We start from the raw sequence: 25,616 nt of genomic DNA, 5'->3' as shown, positions 1-25,616 counted from the left end.
TAGCAGTATGTGTACCATCTACAAGATGCACTGCAGGAATTCACCAAACCTCCTTTGACAGCACTGATCAAAACCCACGACCCCCTACTTAGTAGGAAAAGGGCAGCTGTTATATTGGAACAGCACCACCTGGAAGCTCCCCTCCAAGTCACTCACCATTTTGGCTGGAAACATAATCGTCACCCCTCCACTATCGCTGGGTCAAAATCCTGGAACTCCCTCCCTAAGAGCACTGTGGGGCTACCTACACCACATGGATTGCAATAATTTAAGAAGGCAGCTCACCACCACCTTCTCAAAGACAACTAGGGATGGGCAATAAATGCTGGCCCAGCCAGTGAAGTCCACATCCCCTGAATGAATAAGAACAGAAAATAAAAAAAGAACAGATTATGAGAAGAGATTGGGTTGGCAGATTTATCATCCATGCCTCATTTTCTTCAAATAGAGGTAAGGCCTACTGGAACTTCTAGTTTACAGAGGTTGGGTGTGGACTGGAACCTATGAAGTCACATACCAAGTGATTCTGTTAGGTATTAGTGAAGTAACTCTGAGAACTCTATAATAATCAATATGGCTGAACTGAAAATGCACACTTGAATAGATGTCACAAATCAGAAATAAAGAGCAATAAAATGAGTTATGTAAACCATGGAGGAAAAGAGCTTTAAAAAATCCCATCTGATTACTAATTGAAGTGTATGCCCTAACTATGGCCAGCAGTGGTAGTGCCTAATATGTACTCAAGCTTTGACAACTATGTTTTAAATTATGGTGTCACTCAAGCAGTACAGAGGAGTGTGTTCTTCTGAATAATAATTAATTTTAATTCTTTTAATGATATTGTTGATCATTTTTCAAAGTAATTCTGGAGTGTGAAATGCAGAATAGCTATTAAGTGATAATTTGTTTCACTGATTATCATTTTAGTTTAAATACAGTACTGTACATAATATTGGAAGTGAGATTAGCAAGTGCTCACAGAACACATTAAAATAATACAAAGGATGTTATTATTGCAATTTTCAAATAATTCACTTCTGGGCACCTCATGAAAGAATAAAATGACAAATGAGGCAGTCCTCTCAAATCTCCTGAGTATGTTGGGACTCATCAAGCAGAGGTGACTTCATTGGCTTGGGCAGGTTTGCAAGTTGGAGGATGTTTGCGTAACCTGAGAACTTTCTATATGCCGAGGTAGCCACACTGGGAAGACCAGTAGGACATGCAAAGGTCTGCTTCAAGGATGTGTGCAAGCATGGTGTGAATGCCCCAAACATTGATTTTCGCACTTGGGAGACACTAACTGACAGCAGAGGAAAATGGTGACATCATCTTTGGGCCGGTGTGTGCCACCATGATGATGAGTGGCTTAGTAATAACAAGAACAATAATTCACGACAGCACCTTATAATTACTTCACATGCAGCATTTATGGCAGAACCTGCCTCTCATGAATTGGTCTTTTCAGACATCAACAAAAGTGCACCATATGAAACTGCCCCATCCTTAATGGATTTGATTTGCTGTGTGTCCCTCGTCTTATGTCGATAGAAGGGTGTTGATGATGATGATAGTAATTCACTTAATCCCAAAATTACAAGTAAGATTGTCTAACATAACTTCAGCTAAAACCCTAGAATACTGGGGGTAATGGGCATTTATGCCATTTCTTGTAATCTCCGCCAGATTTATATGGGATAATTGGAAGAATTTCCACGGAACCTCTATCCTCTTTTTAAAAACTCAGAACAAGTGCAATTAAGGAGGTCCTCAGTTGTGTTGAATGATACATTGGTTAACAAATCAATCAAAAGTGCTTACTGGCATATTTATACAAGTCAAAAGTGAAAGAAACATTCTGGTGCAACTGGCAATCATCCTCTCTATTCCAATGATATCATAGCCTAATGCTACAATTTATCCCTGATGCTTTTGACACTTTAGGCCAGAACTTCCAAGGAGTGGCAATTAAAGTCAGAATGCCACTCCGCTCCTTTTTTCCTACCTTAGTTGGGGGCTGCACCTTCTTTGCCCGATCTTTCGACTCAGACTGGGTGAAAAAAGTGCAGTGCAAGGGGTTCCAAGTCCTTTGTGCAGGGCAGCAGTGTCAGGGGAGTGGAAGCCATGCCCCCTTTTTCCAGCACTAAAGTAGGTAAGTTTAAAGGTCCCAGCCACACTGAGAAGCCAGGAAGAAGGTAAGTGTGTAAGGTAAGTGGGTAGGATTGCGGGGATGTGGTGATATGGTTGGGTGGTTGAGGTGTCGGGGTGGGAGGGGGAGGTGGGTGGTCATGGGGGTGGAGGGTGGTCAAGCGGCCAGGTGGTCAGTGGGACTGTAGAATGGGTCGGGGGGTTCAGTGGTCAGTTTGGCGTAGGAGGACAGGTCGTGTGGTCAGTGGGGAGTGGGTTGGGTGGTCAGTGGGAGGGGGTAGGATGTGAGGGGCATTCAGATGGTCAGTGGGGGTATATGATGGGTTGAGGAGGGTGGGGTGGCTGGTCTCTGGGGCATCGGATAGGTGGGGGTGTTAGGTGATCAGTGAGGTTGGGGAAGGAGGGGTCACAGGGGTCAGGAGGTTAGTTGGAGGGGTGTCAGGTGGTCCTTGGAGGGATGGGATGGTCAGGGTGGTTGGGTGGTCAGTGAGAGGGTAGGATAGTTGGGGGACTTAGGTTGGGGTAGGTTGGTTGGGGTGGCTGGGTGCTCACTGGTGGGATGGTGGGGGGTGCTGTGTAGGATGCATGGGGCAGTTTGGTGGTCAGAGAGGGTGGGGAAAGATGGGTCGGGAGTTCTGGTGGCCAGGAGAGATCAGGTGTTCAGCGGGGGTGTGGGATGGTTGGGTGGTCAGTGGGGGTATAGGATGGTCGGTGGGTCAGTGGAGGGGGGGGAGCAGTGAGGAAGCCAGTGTGTGAGCTGGGTGGTCAGTTGGGGTTCGGGTGGTCAGTGGCAAGTGTTCAGGAGGTCACTGGGGTGGTGGGATGGTTCGGGTTTGTCAGGTGGTCTGTGGGACAAGGTAGGGTGGTCAGTGGCATGAGGTAGGGTGGTCAGTGGGAGGGGTTGGGGGTTGGGGTAGTCGGGGGAGTGGGGAGGCTAGTTGGGAGGGTGAGAAGAGTAGTCAGGATAGAGTGTAGTCGGGGATGTGGTGAGTTAGTCTGGGGTGGGGTTTAGTCATGGATGTGGGGATAGTCAGGGTGGGGGTAGGTGGGTGTTGGGAGCTAATCAGGGGGTGGGGGTGTTGGTAGTGTGGTGGTTGGGAGGGAGTCGGGGGGTCCAATGGGGGCTGCAGAGGGGTAGGTACTATGGCTACCCTGGAGTTAGAAGTAGTTTTGATCCTTCTAACTTTTCCTGGGTAATTATTCTGGTAAGACAGTCAGAGCCACCTGAAATCTGCAATTTAAATTGGAGTATTGGGTGGTTCCCACTGCAGGGTAATTTCCTATTGGAAGTGTGAACTCACAAAGCAATTCCTGTGCAGTCCTTGCAAGGGGATTTTGAGGAGGCCCCCAGCCCATCTCCTGGGGTACCTCCTGGGTATAACACTTGGAGATCAGAAGTTATGAGCCATTGAGTGAAAATTCTAATGTTGTTGGATTAAGAATATGTCAACAAGGCGAAAAAAACATATATCTTTAGATTCACTGATGCTTAATAGATGGGCAGAATGTCTACTCTATTGGCACACTATGCATTCATATTTTTAGGAAAAGTCTATTCCTAGGACTTTCAAGGTATGATAAGCTGCTTACTCCCCACAATCTCATAAAAATTCACTATCCAACGACTCGATGGGGCGAAAGAGCTGCCTAGTATTGCAGGAAGCCCTATAAAGGCTGGGCAGGGGACGCAGGCTTACTGGGCAAGTGGGGGGTGAGGAACAGTGTCTGTGGAAAGTGGGGAATGGGGAGGAGTGTCAGACAGTGGGATTGGTGGTGTTGATGGTGGGGTCCTGAGGGGGTGAATTCAGGGTGCTGGTGATAGGAGGGAACAGTCACAGTCAGAGGTGTGAGTGAGGTGCAGAAGGGTGGCAGGTCCAGGGTGAGAGTTGTAGGTCTCATTGGGGGTGTCACGGAGGGGGGCTAGATGGGTGGCATGGATAACGGGAGGGGGCAGAGTCAGGGTGGGCATGGGGATGGTTGGTGAAGGCATGTAGAGGTGGGTTGTGATAGGGTCCTGGGTAATGCAGGGAGGTTCAAGGATGATAGTGGGGAGAGGAATGGTGACTTTAGGTGGGTCAAGGATTATGGGAGGAAGTTGGTGGGTGACAGGAGGAAGGTAGAAGGTGGTGGGGTGAGTTTGAAAGGTGACATGCGCTATTTTTCCAATTTGACCAGTTAATCAGTTAGTGAGATCCCTTGAAGTGGGAGGAGGGTCTTTTCGAGTGGGTGGAGATCAAGGTCAGTGCAAGTAGCCAAATAAAGGGACACCCTAATAATTATGATGCAAATGGATGTCACCCATGCTCAGTTCTGTTCTCTATATGGTGAAGCCCGCATTGCGGCAGGATTGTTCCTGACTCTTGAATCTCATCGAGATCCCATCAAGGTCTGGACTACTGTTTTCAGCTGTGAGAAGCAGGAATGAACAAAGCGGGAAGTGGATGCCTCCAAGGGGCATGGCTGGTGGATGGCAGCCAACTCCCGACTCCAAACCTCCATCCTCCCGTGTGAATGGTAATGGCTGGCAAGGGCTCATGTGGTTAGTCTTTCTATGCTGCTAAGGCAATTGTCTCTGTAAAGAGTGTCGAGGGTAGTAGAGGTAGGTGGAAAGATGTCAGAGGGAGGCTTCTTACACATGACTCTCATCACCCTGGTCAAAAATCAATGTCTCCGTCTGCAGTCATGTTTGAATGGGAGGAACGCCCACCTCTGGTCCTCCATGATGTCCTTTACCTGGAAGTGGTGGGGTGGGGATGCCATGTCTAGACAGAGGCTGAGAAAAGGACTTGGCAGTGCTTTGAGATGAAGGGAAGCTTTAGAGGACATGCTCACTAAATGTATCACTTCAGCTTCTTTACTAATCGACTGAGGTGTTGATGATGTAGGCTGCAGGCAACCCTGCCTTGGCAATGGCTCTCATCCAGATGAGGAGAAGGTAGGCCCATAGCTGGTTGGCGCAGGGCCATGAGGACCAAGGCCCTGAGCAGCAAAAGGCAGCAGGGCCCATAGAAGGTCAAGATGCTGGCAAACATGGACTCTGCAACGGCGAGCATTGGCCTGACTATGGGCGTATGGCCAGCGGTGTTCTTATCTAGAGATGAGCATGAGGCAATGCCAGAGGCACCCTCGTATGTCCTGGGATGTGATTGCTTTTCCATCTTCTCCAGTACGAACTGTGGCTGAAGGACCCCGGAGGAGTAATGCGGAGCTCCTGGCCTACATTGAGTGAATGTATGCCCAGGTGCCCTTTAAACATGGTGCCAGGACCTTAGACCCTGTGAGGTAACGTCAAGGTGGGAGGCCTCCTGCCTGCCCCGCCATGAGATTCGCCGAACTCCTCACAGATGCATAATTAACAAGCTGACCAGTGGAAGATGGTGGGTTTTCAGCCATCCCGCCGCCCAGCGGGAATCACGCCAACTTTCCGGTCCACCACTGGACTTGGTCTCCTGAATGTAAAATTCCACCCCAGATCTATACTGAATTAAGCCAAACTGACAGTAAGGGTCAAAAATGTGCTTCAGTGCTCTGGACTTGAGAGGCCTTGGTCTTGATGGTAATCCAGTAACCATGGGCGGATATATTGACTTGAGGTGAGGACAGTAGCATTGGTTTTTAGTGCCCTTAAGGGCAAATAGCCAACAAACATTCTATCTGTAGCTCACACATGAAGAATGGCTGCTTGGGGAGGTACCAGATGAGAGCTGACACAATGGAACTATATCGTATGTTCAGTCAGCGGTTTGAGCAGAAAAGGAGAAAATTGTGAATAAGCCAGTTTTAACTTTGTCAAAATTTCCCACAGGTTTCTATTAACTTTCAATAACTGCTTTGTTTTTATTTTTATTAAGTGGTAAACCCTTTTACTTTACTGTTCCAGCATGGTTTCCTCACAAGTGAAAAAATTCAATCTCTATTATTGGTGTAATGTCGCTTTTTGGCGGGTTTTGCAGTTAAATCGAAAAACATTCTTATCAGAAACTGATTATGCTGTGAATATCCACAAGAATGAATGATCTTGAATTTTGGTACAGCCAATTATTGCAACAGCCATTGAAAATAGCATTGGCAACTCACCAATAGGAATTATAGTTCATTGTGAAAGTGAATTCTAAAATAGTTCTTTATCAGTCACTTTCATGTGCCAATTATAACCAGTGGCCAGTCAGTTAGAGAATGTACTTTTTTTAGTCCACCTCATGAAAAATAACAAAATATCAATTTGTGATTTCCCACTGCCACCCTTCAATTAAAAAGGTGGAAGATTCTGGACCACAGATTCCTTCACAATTGTCAAAAATGCTACACTGTAATTGTCAGACAGCAGAAAGTACATATTTAATGATGGCTGTTGTCAAATTTTTTACTTCACTTAGTAGACATAAATGTCTACATTGAGATTAGAGACTGAGCTCTTGTCTTGATACTGAAGGGAGCTCATTTATCCATAAATTGTTTCTAGTCAGGAATTTCCAGCTACATTTGTAAAATACAAAGTTTAAATGTTGATTCCAGCAAGTCTGAGCAGTGACTAAATGATAATAGTGCAAATCAAGCACCTGGGTAAATTTGGCCGCCTGCAAAATTGAAAATATTTAGCTTTACAAATTAAATAAAAACAGAAAATGCTGGAAAAACTCAGCAGGTCTGACAGCATCTGTGGAGAGAGAAACAGAGTTAACGTTTCAAGTCCGCAAGTCATATGGACCCAAAACGTTAACTCTGTTTCTCTCTCCACAGATGCTGTCAGACCTACTGAGTTTTTCCCACATTTTCTGTTTTTATTTTACATTTCCAGCATCCGCAGTGTTTTGCTTTGAGCTTTGCTTATGCTCTGGTTAAAACTCAGAGCAAAAATTCATGCCCAGATTGTGGTCATATGCTTTAGCGTTTCATGAGCAAAACATTGTATGAAAGTACACATGTTCGTGCATGGAAAACTTGTTCACATTACTCTAATTGAGAAAATATTGCAAATAAGTTTACACTAATCTTCTCTATGGAAATATTGGATGTAAAAAAAATGCTTTATTTTACAAATGCATTGATGAAATGTCACTTTTAAAAATTTTATGGAATGTATTTTTTCATAATAAAACAAACTAGACAGTTGATGCTTTTCTATGAGAATTAAAAGTGCTTTACTGTATATAATCGACATAATTAGAATATCTAAGCAAGATTATAGAGTGAAAATAGTTCCTGTTATTGCAAAAGCCATGAAAGTAATCTTATCAAGGTTGCTTAAAGAAGCTCTCTGTTTACTTCCAAAAATTATTCCTCTGCTTCAAAAAATTGATGTAAAGATCACAAAAGGCTGAGGTTTCACTGCAAGTTTGGCCTGAGAAATTCATTATTTCACCTCTGTTCCACACATCCTGGGTTCAAAGAATTTTACTTATCTCTCTACCCAAAGGTGTAAAACATGTGAAATGGAAGAGAAAGCCTGTCTTCTGGAAAGCAAAAAATGATATTTGTGGTGATAGATAAACATTACCTTATTCTTGTCACTGTCAGCAAAGTTTTCACCCATGTGCAGATTCCTGAATCACTATTGTTCCCACAATTTTGATGACCAAATGCATTTTTCTGAATTTTGGATAACATGTCTAATCTAAATGATTTGATACCATTCTATTGGTTTTATGGAAATGATTTGAAATGAATTATGGATATGAAAACCTACTTTGCATAGATAGTGAGTTGCCAATCCAGTTTATTCTTCATACTTATTTTCCTTTGTATGCATATACATGTGTGTATCTCAGTTCATTGAAAATGACCCAGTGCATCAAATCATATTAGCTATAACAAAAAAAAAGTTAATGTATTATTGCTGAAACATAACTGGATTTACACTGAATATTATACAATGCTATTCCATCTCGACATGATTGAAGAAGTTAAACTTAAGCCGTATTTTCAGACCATATATATAGATTATGAAAATACAGATTATTCTACACTCAAGGCAGATAATCTTATGCCAGCCATTTCCAAAAGTAAAAAACTCTGTCAATATCTGTAACAGATATTACAGTGACAGCTGGAATACGTAAATCATGATATTGCAGATTAGACACCAAGCTGCTGCACATCATCTGTTGCTTTGCTCAATTGTCAATAGTTACAGCCATGAGATGACTAGAGTGTATGAGTCCATAATGGGTTTTCAGCTACAGGGCTAGATAAATTAACTGAATCCATTCCAGTTATTGGATTGTCATAAACCATTCTGCCAGGATAGTGTCATTTCAACACACCATGATAACTGAGCAAATTTTCTGAATTGTACTCGACAAGGAAATGCTTACACATTTTGTGATATTACAATTTGTGAAGGATTAAATGTTTCAAAAAAGTAACTGAACCCTTCAGTCCAAACACGTAGAAATTAAGAAATACTGAGGAAAATAAAACTCTATAAGCAGCTATCTCCATTAACCCAGAAAGATAAGCCTTCCAGTCCATTGTGTCTTCAAGTACAGATGAATATTAACTTCACTTTGAATTACATATTTAATACAAATTAAATCAAGAATAGGGAAGAAATTAAGGTAATCTGGCAAAGATGACAACGTTTGATGCACTCTAAAAGATATTCAATTAAAATTTGGTAAATTGGTTACTTAATTGCTTGTGTTATTTACCACAATCTGCTTCAAAAGAAAGTTGAAGCTCTTAACATTGCTTAGAGAAATTGAATTCAGGTTCACTGCATGGGTATAGATTTGTGCTCTTGGTCAGCAACAGTTCCTCCCCTTAGGCTAAGGGTGCCAATTGGAGGCAAAGAACAGAGAAGGGGGGAAAAAGCAGAGGCTGAGACAATTGTGGAATTGGCAGATGATTACAGATCAGCATTGGCAATGGCCTGTGAGCAGGTTATCTTCTGGCCTCCTTGGCTGAGAAATGGTGTATGGCATATAAATAAGGGGACAAAAAAACAACAAAAAGTGACAGGGGAATAATAAGAATCAAAGAGAAGTAATTGTTGATTTTGTGATTCTGCTGGGATTTGATTTAATACATTGGATTTCTTTTAAACTAGAAAGTTATTGTCAACAAAACCTAAGCTCACTTATAAGAGATGACAAATATTGATGGGATTATTAAGGATACTCCTCAGAGTCAATGTTTGTAAGAATTCAATTTAGCAACCCAATAGACTACAAGAATTAATTCAAAATTGTCTCTCAAGAACCTCTACTATACACATTCAGTTGCCAACAACTGGGACCGATCTCTGCGTGCTCATGCAACAAAATGCCTGGATAACACTGACTAATGAGCCATATTAGCTAAATGCTGCTAAAAGCTGGTTCATTGTGTGAGAGAGCAGGTACAGATGCATTAGTTTCTACAATTTGTGTTTGTTCTGAAATTATTAACCATTTATTCTAAGCAGGTTATCACCTGCCTGAAAATAGCTACACATGAAGGTAGTATAAATGCATAGGTTTTTTCATTCATTTTACAGGGTGTGGGCTTCGCAGACTAGGCCAGCATTTATTGCCCATTCTTAATTGCCCTTGAAAAGATAGTGGTGAGCTGCCATCTTAACCACTGCATTACCTGTGGTGTAGGTGCACCTACAGTGCTGTTAGAGAGGTAGTTCCAGGATTTTGATGCAGCGACAGTGAAGGAACGACGATATATCTCCAAGGCAGGATGGTGAGCAGCTTGGAGGGAAACTTCCAGGTGGTGGTGTTCTCATGTATCTACTGCCCTTGTCCTGCTAGATGGTAACAATCATGGGTTTGGAAGGTGCTGTCTAAGAAGCCTTGGTGAGTTTCTGCAGTGCATCTTGTAGATGGTAAACACTGCTGCACTGTTCATCGGTGGTGGAGGGAGTGAATGTTTGTGAATGTGGTGCCAATCAAGCGGGCTGCTTTGTCTTGGATAGTGTCAAGCTTCTTGAGTGTTGTTGGAGCTGCACTCATCCAGGCAAGTGGAGAGCATACCATCACACTCCCGACTTGTGCCTTGTGGATGGTGGACAGACTTTGGGGAGTCAGGAGGTGAGTTACTTGCTGCAGGATTCCTGGCCTCTGACCTGCCCTTGTAGCCACTGTATTCATGTGGCTAATCCAGTTCAGTTTCTGGTCAATGGTGATACCCAGGATGTTGAGAGCAGGGGATTCAGTAATGGCAATGCCATTGAATGTCAAGGGGCGATGGTTAGATTCTCTCTTGTTGGAGATGGCCATTGCCTGGCACTTGTGTGGCGAGAATGTTACTTGCCACTTATCAGCCCAATCCTGGATCTCTTGTCCAGGTCTTGCTGCATTTGGATATGGTCTACTTATCCATATGTGAGATTTGTCAATTTTGACTCTATTTATCCTGTATAAGATTTTTAAAAAATCTTTGAATATATCAGTATTAATGAATATCATATAATTTGAAACAAAACATTTAATTGTGCATAGGAAATCTGAGCATTGGGTGTGGTCTAAGTATTCACAATAAACATTAACATTTCTTTGGTTAATTTTCATCATGCATAATCTAGCAATAGGATTGAAATTCTTTTTCTAAAAACAACTATGAAACAAATTGAACAATCAAATTTAATTTCCAACCACATTCAAGATTCAAAATGTGAACACAGTGGTGCAGAGTTTGCTTTTACAGGGGCATCAAATGCATCACTTCAGCTCAAAAACATTTTTCCCACATGGTTGGCGAAAGTGCAAGCTAATGAAGCACAATTTGGGAAACAGGGCCATTGATACCTGAGTCAACGCAGCGTCTAATCGGAGACCTTCTTACAAATAAGATTTAAGTCTTAGAAAGTAAACACAGAAAGGACTGAGTTGAAGGGTGCATTAGAGTGGTTGAATTTAATGTCAAATCAGCTACAGAGAGATAATTAAAGATTGGATTAAGAGATAGAGAAAGAAAAAGAGAAAGGAAAAGAAAAAACAGTTAAAGTTTGACCTTTCTAAAGTGTCCCCGAAGGAATGAGACTCCACCCTGGAAGAGTTAACTTTCAGTGCCAGCAACGTTGATTGTCAGTCACTGACACTTTGTCATTATCACATCTTTACAAGGTAGTTTTTCTTTTTGTGTTGAGTTTAATGGACAATGCAGCAAGTTCCTGGGAAATACAGGCTAAGTGCATGATGCTGTTTTTAAAACGCTAACAACAGAACTGTGCAACTTGGATAACAACTTCTGGATTTTAGTATTTAACCATGCGTCTGCTCCTCACCTGCAGCTGGTGTACTGTTTATTGAAAAATAATGCCGAGTGTAATGAGTCTCCCACTTATTTTGACAGAAAATTTTGGCCCTATAGCTCTCATTGTGAATGGCTGGGCTGACAATACAGAGCCTCACCATGGTGACTGAGAGTTGTGAAATCAGTCATGCAATCTTTTATATTCATTCATGGGATGTGGGCTTCGCTGTCTGAGCCAGCATTTATTGTCCATCCCTAGTTGTCCTTGAGAAGGTGGTGGTGAGCTGCCTTCTTGAACCGCTGCAGTCCATGTGGTGTAGGTACACCCACAGTGCTGTTAGGAAGGGAGTTCCAGGATTTTGACCCATTCTTCATGTCAAACCCTCAGTGCCCACATTTCATAACAAAGAAAAGTGGCAAGCAAGGGAAGTTATGGTCTCATGAACAGAAACAGAAAAAGTTCAAATTAATCAACAGGCCAGGAAGCATCTGTGGAGAAACAAAAGGCAATATTTCATGCCTCCCCTCTTTCTTCAGTCTCACTAATGAGCATTGTTTCTCCACAAATTCTTCCTGGCCAGCTGAATAACCCTTGCTTTCTCAGTTTTTGTTTTCACATTTTCAGCAACTGCAGTTTTTTCGTTTGTAAACCCAATTATATGAATCAGCTCCCTTACCAAATTTCATATTCTTTGGGGAAACTCTGTCCTCAGCACACTACTTGCCATATAAAAGCAATACATTACTAATTTACTGACCTGGCCTGCCAAAGTTGAATTGATAAATCTAAGCTTCTATGCAAAATTTGATAACAAACTTGCTCCGTACATTAATTTCATTTTCTGTCGGCAATTTTCTACATAATGCTATTTTTCTTCTGCAAGATTTCCCCTTAATATTGTTCCTTGCTGCTACAATTGAATTTGCAGCAAAATGCTGAGATTAGGAAAATCTTTGCGCGTCCTGGTAGCTCTCTGTAATTTAGAGGAGGAAGCTGAGTTTGTGAAAGGTTACCAAATTCATCTGTGCCAGACCCTGAGATATTGTATCCACGCCAGCCTGTACCCCAGTACCTTCATTTATAGACTTCAACATTCCTTCCTGAGCATATCAAAGGAAACATCCCACTGCCTCTGCTTCACTTGAAAGGGTATCACTAAGCCACGCCATCTGTTCCATGCTGAGTTACAGATAACTTCTACTACAACAACTGAAGCTATAAAGCTTACCATAACATTGAGCTTTTTTATGCTACCAGACATCTGTCAGGTCAGCCTACCTGCAGTATATAGATATGTCACTCAAATAACAGATATTGGTCCTGAAACTTCTCCCACCCATTCCCAAATGTTGGACATACAGAACACACATATAGGAACAGGGGTAGGCCATTCAGCCATTCATGCCTACTCCACCATTCAATAAGATCATGGCTGAGCAGGTAGTGGTCTCAACTCACTTTCTTGTTTGCCCCCCCAACAGCCCTTGACTCCATTGCCTATGAAAAATCTATCGAAATCTGCCTTGAATAAATTCAGTGACCCAGCCTCCACTGCTTTCTGAGGAAGAGAATTCTACATGCTAATGACCCTCTGAGAGAAAACATTCTCTTCATCTACACCTTAAAAGGGAGACCTCTTATTCTTAAACTGTCTCCCCCAGTTCCAGAGAGCACACAAACTGCACTCCATCTATCCAAGATTCATTGAATCCAAATTCAATGGTTTGCACCATTAGCATGGCCTGGTTATACCCATCAAGCAGACTCACACCAGGCTGCTCCTTGCTATAGCCTATTACTGAGAAAAAGATATGGGAATCAAGAGCTCGTTGAGACTGTCTGCCAGCTTCAGGGCTTACTGGCTGTTGTTGGAGAATACACACAGAAGACCTCCTGGCCTGACAAGCTGGTGGCAGGTTGCAAAAGAAAGGAGTCTCCTTTGATTTGATATCTAACCCCTCTAGACCCCCTGAGAAGGTCCTGTGGTATTAGGGTTTTTGGCATAGTAAGTGTTAACGTGGGATTGGAGAAGAGTCCCGCCCACAGTGTGATGTAAAGGGTCAAAGGACAAGAGACCTGGGTCAGTCTAAAAGTATGCAGAGACATGTGCAGAAGTAAGCATGGAGTTAGCTCATAGTCCGGGCTTTACTTTGTACATATGTATAGTTATGTGTTGTGAACGCTACTGTTCAACCTTATAAGCCTCAGAACCTCTTCGTGAGACCTACTGGACAAACCGTTACAACATGGTGGCAGCTCACCGAAGAAGCTGGTAAAAGACCCGGAACCTGAAAAACTAAATGAACAGCCCCCTGTCCTGGCTGAAGTGCACCTGAGCTGAAGACACAGCTGGAGCTTGCCTAAAAAGAAGCTCCATTGCACATGTGGAGGCTGAAGGGCAGAAGGAAAATCCACTGTGCAGCTAAAGGACTCCACTAGAGCACGTGGAGGGCCAATGTGTATCCCCATGAATTGCAGAGTCAAAAGGCCAGGCAAGGGTGAGCAGAAAATTCAGTTCTAAGGCTGAACTAGCCTTTAAAAGTCATCAGTCCATTAACTAATCAGAACAGTCCATTTAATTAATCACCGCAGGCAGCCAGCGTTCAGAGACAGCGCCGTACCACGTGACAGCTGAGCTCCATAAAAAAAACTTTTAAAACCTCAGCCAAAGCCAGGAATCCCCTTTTAATTACCCAAAAGTACTCAGAAAATGTTCTAAACTACTCAAACCTTTAAATTAAATGCTTGCTGCAAAAATCGGTCCCTTTGAAATCGGGTCTGCGGTCGCTGTGGGAGCCCACTAAAACCCAATAAGCACGGGAACAAGCATTTAAAAGATGGCTACTGCTGCACTACCTTTAAAAGAGAAAGAAAATTTGAAGCTGTACTCTCCTGAGCTGTAAAACAGCCACAGATAATAAATCAAACCTACCAGATCTATTTGGGCTGATGCAAGGGCCAGACCAGGCACAGAATTGGGAACTTTGGTGAAAAAGATTTTTTTGATTTATGATAGCTTCAGAATTAGATAAGACGAAAGAGGCTGAACAAGTGAATACACTACTGTACTCAGTAGGTCCAATAGCCGATGACATCATTGCAAAGCAAGGAATAAATGAACCTTCAGATAAGTTTGAAGATGTTCTGAAACCCTTCGATACCTACTTTAATTTAAGAAGTAATAAAATTTTAGCGTGTGCAAAGTTCAACAAACGAGTCCAACAGCCTGGAGAGGCCATTGACTTTTTCATAAATTATTTGTACAGATAGGCTGAAGGCTGTGACTATGGTGACCTTAAGCCAGAGCTCATACGAGACTGAATAGTAGTTGGAGTGGCTGCTAATGCCCTTTTGGGCCCATTTTATTTGGTGAGGTTAAGTCACTCCAACTGTCCAACTCATAAAGCAATAAAAGGTCAGAGAGACTCCAGGCCAAGGAAGACAATACCCAAACAGATGGTGAGAGACTATGTCAGCGCTGTGGAGCCAAAAGACCTCACAGGCGAGAGCAGTGTCCAGCAATCTCTCCGCAATGTTTCAACTCAACCAACTGGGACACTTTGGAAAGCTGCAGAAGTCGAAGATATCAAGACGTGCAAAGGATCTCAAAACAGTCCACAAGTTTGAGGTACCACAGGAATAAGAAGTTCAACCGTGCTTCTTGGGTGAGATCAAGGATCCTGGATTCTCCTTTTGGAATGCTGATCACCTCACCAATTCAAATTAGACATGGGAGCCAGTGTTGAGGTCCTCTCAGATAAGGAACCATGGCTGGTGCAGCAACACCTGATACCACCTGCAACATAGCTGTATGGAGCAGGTGGCATTAAGCTCCCAGTTAAAGGTACATTGCAAGCCACACTCCAATACAAAAACAGACAAATGCAGGAGACGTTATTTATACTCCACAATCAAGAATTTTCCCTCTTGAGCAGGAAAACCTAGGTCGACCTCAGCCTCCTTCAGAAAATTAGCGAGGTTAACTAGCAAGGATCTAGTTCTAATTTTAAATAAGAGTTTCTGAAACTTTTCAATGGATTGGGGAAGCTGAAGAGCGCATACAGTAATTCATTGAGAGAGGATGCCAAGCCCGTGTGCCTGTTCACATCACAGAATGTACCGCATCCACTTATGAAGCAAATACAACAACAATGGGACGAGCTGACCAAAATGGGGGTCATCTCCACCATCACTCAGCTGACGGAATGGTGTTCTTGGATGGTCCCAGTTCTGAAGCCAAACAGGTCAATTCACATTTGTGTTGACCTGACATAACCCAACAAGGCAGTGGTGAGAGAAGTCCACTTGAGGAGAAGTCAGGGTTGCTGACTACGTTTATCACCCCATTTGGCAGATTCTGTTTCAACCACTTGCCCTTTGGCATTATCTCGGCACCTGAGATTTTTCAAAGTACAATGTCAGCCATCTTGCAAAGCCTGGAAGGTTTTAGCTGCCATACGGATGATGTTTTGGTGCACAGTACAACCATTGAGGAACACTACAGGAGGCTCACGCCAATCTTAAAATGCTTGCAGGAAGCAGGGATGACACTGAATGAGAAATGCAGGTTCTCTAAGACCTCTATTTGGTTCGTAACCCACATTTGTGAGCAGCAAAAGCATCATGGCAGACCCACACAAAACAAAGGCAATCAGCAAGTTCCCAACCCCATTATCCATTCCAGACCTCCAAAGATTCCTGGGTATGGTGAACCAGTTGGTGAACCTTCTGCCCAACCTGGCACAGGTCACAGAGCTCCTGTGGCACCTTCTCAAAAAGGGCCAGGCAGGGTACTGGGATGTGCACCGGGAGTAAGAATTCTGTCACACCAAAGAAATGCTGCTCTCACCAGATACCCAGGCTCACCACGACCCATTCCTGCCAACTACAATCACAGCAGAGGCTTCCTCCACAGGCCTAGGGGCAGTTTTATTCCAGGAGCAACTGGATGGATGTCACTGATCAATGTGTTATGCATCTAGAGGACTGTCAGACACAGAGATACGGTATGCTATTATTAAAAAGGAAGCTCTCACAGTCACGTGGGTAGCGAGAGGTCCTCTGACTACATTATTGGCATGAAAGTCACCATCGAAATGGATCATAAACCACTGGTCTCACTGTTAGACAGGAAGGAACTTGCGACGATGCCCCCCGGAATTCAGAGGTCCCACTTGCGTCTCATGCATTTTTCATATGATACGATGTATGTTCAAAGGAAACATCAAATGACAGCACACAGACTATCCAGTGCTACATTTGAACTTCCTGTGGCATATGATGCCAAGCTGGTCGATGAGCTCAAGACGTATTCCCATTTGGTGAGAAAACAATTGCCAGTCACCTCAGGAAAGCTTCAGCAAATATGTCAGGAGCAGCTGCGAGATGGGGAGTGTGTCCGCATCCGTCATTACTGTCAACAAGGGTGACCACAGCAGAGGTCAGGTGGCAATGCCATGTAAATTTGTTTTGAACAGCAGAAACACTTCACCGCAATAGATAATCTGACAGCATATATTGAGCACTTGGTCATCCCAATCTCCCTTCGGCCAGAAATACTCTAACAAATACACCAAGGCCACCTTGGCATTACAGAGTGCAGAGCACAGGCCCAGTCTGCAGAGTGGCGGCCGGGACCAATCTGCAGTTTGGTGTCCGGGCCCAGTCTGCAGTGTGGTGTATGGGCCCAGTCTGCAGTGTGGCAGCCAGGCCCAGTCTGCAATTATGGTCCCCGGGCCCAGTCTCCAGTGTGGTGTATGGGTCTAATCTGCAGTGTGGCGGCCAGGCCAAGTCTGCAGTGTGGTCCCCGGGCCCAGCCTGCAAAGTGGTCCACGGGCCCAGTCTGCAGTGTGGCAGCCGGGCCCAGTCTGCAGTGTGGTCCCAGGGCCCAGTCTGCAGTTATGGTCCCCGGGCCCAGTCTCCAGTGTGGAGTATGGGCCCAGTCTGCAGTGTGGGCCCCGGGCCCTGTCTGCAGTGTGGTGTCTGGGCCCAGTCTGCACTGTGGGGGCCGGGCCCAGCCTGCAGTGTGGTGTATGGGCCCAGTCTGCAGTGTGTTCCCCGGGTATAGTCTGCAGTGTGGCAGCCAGGCCCAGTCTGCAGTGTGGTGTCTGGGCCCAGGCTGCAGTTTGGTGTATGGGCCCAGTCTGCAGTGTTGTATATGGGCCCAGTCTGCCGTGTGGTGTATGGGCCCAGCCTGCAGTGTGGTGTCCAGGCCCAATCTGCAGTGTGGCGGCCGGGCCCAGTCTGCAGTGTGGCTGCCAGGCCCAGTGTGCAGTGTGGTGTCTGGGCCCAGTCTGCAGTGTGGCGGCCAGGCCCAGTCTGCAGTATGGTGTCTGGGCCCAGTCTGCAGTGTGGTCCATGGGCCTAGTCTGCAGTGTGGCGGCCGGGCCCAGTCTGCAGTGTGGCGGCCAGGCCCAGTCTGCAGTGTGGTGTCTGGGCCCAGGCTGCAGTGTGGTGTCTGGGCCCAGTCTGCAGTGTGGTCCCTGGGCCTAGTCTGCAGTGTGGCAGCCAGGCCCAGTCTGCAGTGTGGCAGCCAGGCCCAATCTGCAGTGTGGTGTCTGGGCCCAGGCTGCAGTGTGGTATATGGGCCCAGTCTGCAGTGTGGTATATGGGCCCAGTCTGCAGTGTGGCAGCCGGGCCCAGTCTGCAGTGTGGTGTCCGCGCCCAGTCTGCAGTATGGCGGCTGGCCCAGTCTGCAGTGTGGTGTATGGGCCCAGTCTGCAGTGTGGTCCCCGGGTCCAGTCTGCAGTGTGGCGTCCAGGCCCAGTCTGCACTGTGGGGGCCGGGCCCAGCCTGCAGTTTGGTGTATGGGCCTAGTCTGCAGTGTGGCAGCCAGGCCCAGCCTGCAGTGTGGCGGCCAGGCCCAATCTGCAGTGTGGTGTCCGGGCCCAGGCTGCAGTTTGGTGTATGGGCCCAGTCTGCAGTGTTGTATATGGGCCCAGTCTGCCGTGTGGTGTATGTGCCCAGTCTGCAGTGTGGTGTCCAGGCCCAATCTGCAGTGTGGCATCCAGGTCCAGTCTGCAGTGTGGTCCCCGGGCCTAGTCTGCAGTGTGGTGTCCGGCCCAGTCTGCAGTGTGGCGGCCAGGCCCAGTCTGCAGTATGGTGTCTGGGCCCAGTCTGCAGTGTGGTCCCTGGGCCTAGTCTGCAGTGTGGCAGCCAGGCCCAGTCTGCAGTGTGGTGTCTGGGCCCAGGCTGCAGTGTGGTGTATGGGCCCAGTCTGCAGTGTGGTATATGGGCCCAGTCTGCAGTGTGGCAGCCGGGCCCAGTCTGCAGTGTGGCCCCCGGGCCCAGTCTGCAGTGTGGCGTCCAGGCCCAGTCTGCACTGTGGGGGCCGGGCCCAGCCTGCAGTGTGGTGTATGGGCCCAGTCTGCAATCTGGTCCCTGGGCCTAGTCTGCAGTGCGGCAGCCAGGCCCAGCCTGTAGTGTGGCGGCCAGGCCCAATCTGCAGTGTGGTGTCTGGGCCCAGGCTGCAGTTTGGTGTATGGGCCCAGTCTGCAGTGTGGTGTCCAGGCCCAATCTGCCATGTGGTGTATGTGCCCAGCCTGCAGTGTGGTGTCCAGGCCCAATCTGCAGTGTGGCATCCAGATCCAGTCTGCAGTGTGGTCCCCGGGCCTAGTCTGAAGTGTGGCAGCCAGGCCCAGTCTGCAGTGTGGCGGCCAGGCCCAGTCTGCAGTGTGGCGGCCAGGCCCAAGCTGCAGTGTGGTGTCCGGGCCCAGGCTGCAGTGTGGTGTATGGGCCCAGTCTGCAGTGTGGTGTATGGGCCCAGTCTGCAGTGTGGCGGCCAGGCCCAAGCTGCAGTGTGGTGTATGGGCCCAGGCTGCAGTGTGGTGTATGGGCCCAGTCTGCAGTGTGGTATATAGGCCCAGTCTGCAGTGTGGCAGCCAGGCCCAGTCTGCAGTGTGGCAGCCAGGCCCAGTCTGCAGTGTGGTGTCCGGGCCCAGTCTGCCGTGTGGTGTATGGGCCTAGCCTGCCGTGTGGTGTATGGGCCCAGCCTGCCGTGTGGTGTATGGGCCCAGCCTGCAGTGTGGTGTCCAGGCCCAGTCTGCAGTGTGGCGGCTGGGCCCAGTCTGCAGTGTGGTGTATGGAACCAGTCTGCAGTGTGGTGTCCAGGCCCAATCTGCAGTGTGGTCCCTGGGCCCAGTCTGCAGTGTGGTGTCTGGGCCCAGGCTGCAGTGTGGTGTATGGGCCCAGCCTGCAGTGTGGTATATAGGCCCAGTCTGCAGTGTGGCAGCCAGGCCCATTCTGCAGTGTGGTGTCCAGGCCCAGTCTGCAGTGTGGTGTCTGGGCCCAGTCTGCAGTGAGGTGTCTGGGCTCAGTCTGCAGTGTGGCGGCTGGCCCAGTCTGCAGTGTGGTGTATGGGCCCAGTCTGCAGTGTGGTCCCCGGGCCCAGTCTGCAGTGTGGTGTCCGGGCCCAGTCTGCCGTGTGGTGTATGCATCCAGCCTGCAGTGTGGTGTCCAGGCACAATCTGCAGTGTAGCATCCGGGCCCAGTCTGCAGTGTGTTGGCCAGGCCCAGTCTGCCGTGTGGTGGCCAGGCCCAATCTGCCATGTGGTGGCCAGGCCCAATCTGCAGTGTGGCATCCGGGTCCAGTCTGCAGTGCCGTGTCCGGGCCCAGTCTGCAGTGTGGGCGCCAAGCCCAGTCTGCAGTGGGATCTGTGGGCCCAGTCTGCAGTGTGGAGTATGGGCCCAGTCTGCAGTGTGGCGGCCAGGACTAATCTGCAGAGTGGTGTATGAGCCCAGTCTGCAGTGTGGTCTCGGGCCCAGTCTAAAGTGTGGCGTCTGGGCCCAGCCTGCAGTTTGGCTACCAGGCCCAGTTTGCAGTGTGGTGTCCAGGTCCAGTCTGCAGTGTGGTGTCCGGGCCCAGTCTGCAGTGTGGTGTCCGGGCCCAGTCTGCAGTGTGGTGTCCGGGCCCAGCCTGCAGTGTGGTGTCCAGGTCCAGTCTGCAGTGTGGTGTCCATGCCCAGTCTGCAGTGTGGTGTCCGTGCCCAGCCTGCAGTGTGGCGGCCGGGCCCAGTCTGCAGTGTGGTGTCCAGGCCCAGCCTGCAGTGTGGTGTCCAGGTCCAGTCTGCAGTGTGGTGTCCATGCCCAGTCTGCAGTGTGGTGTCCGTGCCCAGCCTGCAGTGTGGTGTCCGTGCCCAGCCTGCAGTGTGGCGGCCGGGCCCAGTCTGCAGTGTGGTGTCCGTGCCCAGTCTGCAGTGTGGTGTCCGTGCCCAGTCTGCAGTGTGGTGTCCGTGCCCAGTCTGCAGTGTGGTGTCCGGGCCCAGCCTGCAGTGTGGTGTCCGTGCCCAGCCTGCAGTGTGGCGGCTGGGCCCAGTCTGCAGTGTGGCGGCTGGGCCCAGTCTGCAGTGTGGTGGCGAGGCCCAGTCTGCAGTGAAGTGTTCAGGAATATCAAGGACAAATGATCTCAAGCTGCCAGATTTACGCACTACACAAACCTATCCAGAGGGATCCCCTTATTTCCACACAGTTCCCGACCAGACCGTGGGAATGATTGGGAATGGATTTATTCATGCTTAATGGCAGGTCCTTCCTCATTGTGGTTGATTACTACTCCCAATGGATCGACGTGAAGCAGTTACACACCACGACCACAGTGGCAGTTGTTAGGTCCTTGAAGGAGCCATGGCATCCCAGACACCAATTGGTGTCCGATAGCGGCCTGTAATTTGCAACTGAATGCTTCACTCAATTTTCTATCAGCTATGGCTTTCAACATCATACCAGCTCCCCAAGGTATTCACAACCTAATGGTGAGGCAAAAAAAAGGATGTTTGCACCATCAAAACCCTTTTGAGATAAAACAGAGACTTCCCAATAGCATTTTTAACATGAGTTCACTTTGCTGCAATCAAAGCTCCTAAAGGGGAGAAATCTTCGAACTCAACTCCCAATGCTGCCAAAGAAATTAATCCCAGGGTTGGCAGTCAAAGACTAGCAGAGGATTCAGGACCGAGAACAGTCCTACAGGCAGAGACAGGTGTCTGCCTAAATATGAGATACCGCACTAGAAACCCGCCGCAGTTACACAAAGGGACAAGGATTGAATCAGGGACCTTGAAAGAGAGGGTGTCATTATCTGGAAGCACAATCAGACAGAACAGGAGGAGTCTCCTTCTCAACCCTCGAGGCGAACCTCGTACTGTACATTTAAGCAAATCAGATGGAGACAACTGAGTGTCAGAAACACAGAACACTATGAATTCAACACCAAGCTAACAAAGCCTACACCACTACGATTTCAACACTAAGCCAACAAACAACTGAGCCTACCACTCTTCCAGATGTGACCAGAATATGATCTGGAAGAATTGTCAAGCCTCTAGACTGTCTGAATTTTATAATGTCAAAGACTTGATGAAGGGGAGAAGGGATAGCATGTAAAGAAAGTTTATACTGTACATATGTAGGATAAAGACTTGGAGGAGGTGCAGTATAAGGGCGTTTGACATCATAAGGGTTAATGTGAGACTGGAGAACAGTACCACCGACAGTGTGATGTAAAGGATCATATGATAAGGGACCTGGGTCAGTCTAACGGTAGGCAGAGACCTGTGTAGAAGTAAGCATGGAATTAGCTCATAATCTGGTCAATACTTTATACATATGTATATAGTTATGTGTTACCAATAAACATTATTGTTCAATCTTACAAGTCTATGAACCTCTTTCTGAGACCTATTGAACAAACCCTTACTACAGGTCCCAGGAGCATGGCCACCTCCTAACTCTTTCCAATGTCCTAGAAAATGGGGATCCATTAGATGTGCATAAGAATGAGGCAGAAGAACTTAGAAAGGCATTTACTGCTTTATGGAAATGTCTGGCCTAATTGAGGCAAAAGCACAAGCCTTGGCCCAAGCCAAGACCTGATTATATGTTAAAGCCCAGAAATTCTGGTAGGAGCTCCTCTTGAGAATACCTGGTAAATGAATGTTCTCTAGATGCCCCAGAGAGCAATTTCAAGGCTGCTTTTTGTGTAGGTAGCAAAAGCTTCATCATTCCTGTGCATTTTCTCTGGGGCTCCCATGCTGATACCTGTGAAATTACTGCACTCTCCATGATGCTCTGAAGTGTAAAATTCCCTCATGTGTTACTGCTTAGAGTTTGAAAGTGCAGTCCTGTATATTATCTGGCAACCATTACTGAGTGTTCAATGCAGATCAAAAATAAGTCATAAAGGTCTTTTTTTCACATTAATCATTTCTCTCGGAAGGCCATTAGGGTACTAAGCACTGGTTCCAGCAACAAAAGAACAGACAGGACTGGATCCCTAGGTAGCTGCATGCTCTTCTTCAGCTATCACTTCCATGTGCTCTGAATGGGGGCCTCATCCAGTGCTCCCTCTGAGATCTAAATGCACCAGAGTACTAGGAACTGTGATGGCACTTGTACCAGGTGAATTGTGGAACTGCTTGCATCCTGGCTGTCACCAGCCACTGTCCCTTTCCTTAGGAAAATCTTGCCGCAAGAGAAAAGAAAAATGTATTACAGATATTTCAAAAGTAACGTTCAAAACATTTTTGCTTCGTGAGGCTCTGACAATTTTTATTCTGAAGGTAGATGTTATCATCCTGGAAAGAGAACTTTAACTGAAGCAAAAATTTTGTTTCCCTCTAATGGCCTCACTGAATTTCCCAGCCCCAGACAATCACACTGCTGACTTAATTGCCTATATGCTTGTTTTCTGTAACAATCCTATTAAAAAGAGGAAAAGGGATTAGCCTCACAAAATTCAGCAAAAGCAATCCTATCTTCTGCTGACACAGGCTTGTCCATGTCACTGTTGGACATAGCCCTTGTTTTGCAATGCCGTAGGGCCTATGAATTGTTTTGTTTGCTTTTCTAAATTAAATGTCCAGGATTCGTATCTGGAGCTGTGTGCTTTGTATTGATGGATGCACTTCTCCATATAATGCTGAATTGCTTCTAGCTCGTTATAATACTGCCAATAATTCTTCATTTCTGCTGACTATAGTGTCTACATCTTGGGAATTTAAGTTGACATTTTCAAATATTTTGGGAAAACCTGTGAATAGCATTGAGTGAATTGTTCAAAGAAATAGTAAGTTAAGTAATGGCAGAAGGGATCATTGAATTATGATATCCCAACATGTCAAAGTTGCCTTATTTGACATATGTATCGACAATGAAAAAATATTTTCTTAAATGATGATTTCTTTGTTGTTGATTTAAAATGCTCTAATACTTGTGATCTCATTTAGAATGGCATTGAGATCAAAGAAACTGCATCACAGTCCTAATCCTCAGTCAATGATCTCCTAGAGCTAAATCACTATAATTAAAACTGGAAATTGAAATGACAAAATAAACAAGCATTCTTTTAAGGCATCAAACTATTGCATTGCCACTTTATAAAAAGAATCCTTCGAACTTTAAAGGAAGCTTAAACTTTACGGAGTGAGTTTTTGAAATGTTTATTTGTTGAGAGCAACGCAAGTCTGCCTCTGTAAATTTCTACTCTATAAATTATACATCACATTGGTGCCAAGGATTCAAATACTTCAAACAGGTGTGTTATGCTTTGTTGAATCCAGTCTCAGCAGTAGGGAACCATCACAGTCAAGCCAAGCGTGGTAGCTGCAAGGAAACATCTGAACCATGGCACAAAACAAAACTGCAGGACAATTAATGCTCAGTTTGTGGGGAAGTATGTTAGCTCAAAACAAAGTTAGGGAAACATAACTGTTACTATGGGGGATCATTTAGGTCAGGCGAAGGAAAAAAATAATACAGCTACCAGATTTCATTGCAGCCATGCTAGGAGGAGTTGTTACTCTATGAATCCACATGAGATAAGTTAAAGGGATGAGCGACTGTATATTATAGATATAGTTTGCATTATGATACAGGATTCTAAACCAGAATAGATAAAGTGGCAAGTGCAAGAGAGTGATTATAATGGCGCATACTAGGAAAACTAGTAAGAGTGGGGAGATGGAGGATATACAAGTGACTTGACATAATTTAACATGAAATTTGATAGAAACTAAATGAAAATTTTCACATTAAAGTGAACAAAATCAGTGATACTGTAACTCAGCTGAATACATTCATCATTAAATGGCCATATGCCAAAATGTCCATCTGCTCATAAAGTGAGATAAAGAACCTGATCATCACACGTTCAGTTTCTAACAACTGCCTTAAAGTTTTGAAGATTAGCAAAAAAGTCAAGGTTATTACCACTTTCAAAACAAAAGTGCTGCTCGGTTGAATTTTCTGCGGCTGTATTTTCTTCTCTACAAGTGGGCATTGCCACCAGTTGCTGATTGAGATAATTTTCCTTTAAAAAAATGCCCTACTGTAAATTAATTGGTTAAAATATCAATGAGATTTTTACCACTGTGCAATAAAAATATTATTTGATGGTTAATCACATGCAAAATGAGATTCACCTTCAGTCAACACAATACTTTGGTTGCTACGCCAAAAATCTGCCTGGAGGGAATCTGGGCCTAAGAAAGCAATTAAATGATCAATTATAACCTAGTTGCAGCTTTGAAGTTAAGATGTATTTCTGTGGTGCAGCTGGTCAAAGACCTGACTATTTAAGGAAACAAAATGAGTTCTTAATTTGGGATTGAAATCAGCATAGAGTAATGACAATATTGAAGGTACTAAAGCATCTTCAGTATCCAACTTGCAATGTAGATTTTGAATGTGTACCAGCATTGATGCCAATATTGCTATTTACATTAGCGATTGAACTGAAGCTTCTCCAGTTCTCAGAAGTGGTTTATGACTTCATCACTCCCATCTCAATTTTACCAACAATTTCCTGCTAAGCCCCCCATTGGAGTCTCTCATAAACTCAAACTCATTCACTGCATTGTATGGCCAATTGCTTCAGCCACTCCATTGACTCCTGATTTCCCAAAGTTTTAAATTTAAAATTCTTGTGCTTGCCTTTAGATCCTTCCATGTCCTTGCCAATGCCCAACTCTGTAACCTTCTCTGTAATCTTCTTCCACAACCCTGAAGACTCCAGTCCCTGATTCTGGACTTCTGTTCATATCCATGCTTATCAGGTATTCATTCAATCAATTTGGTCCTACTTTTTTGAATTCCCTTTCCAAATATTATCACCCTCTTTTGCTCCTTTATGACCATTGATAAAGCCTTCCTCTTTGATCATGCTGTTGCTCACCCATCCTGGTCCTTCTTTAGTTTGTTGTCCATTTCCTCACACCTTTGTAAAGTACCGTGGAATGTTTTTCCAAATTAAATGCTCCACATAAATGTAAGTTGCTGTTGGACATAA

This window comes from Carcharodon carcharias, chromosome 14, assembly GCF_017639515.1.
Source record: "Carcharodon carcharias isolate sCarCar2 chromosome 14, sCarCar2.pri, whole genome shotgun sequence".
Lineage (NCBI taxonomy): Eukaryota > Metazoa > Chordata > Chondrichthyes > Lamniformes > Lamnidae > Carcharodon > Carcharodon carcharias.
The sequence above is the reverse complement of the archived record's forward strand: the minus strand, read 5'-3'. Positions refer to the sequence as shown.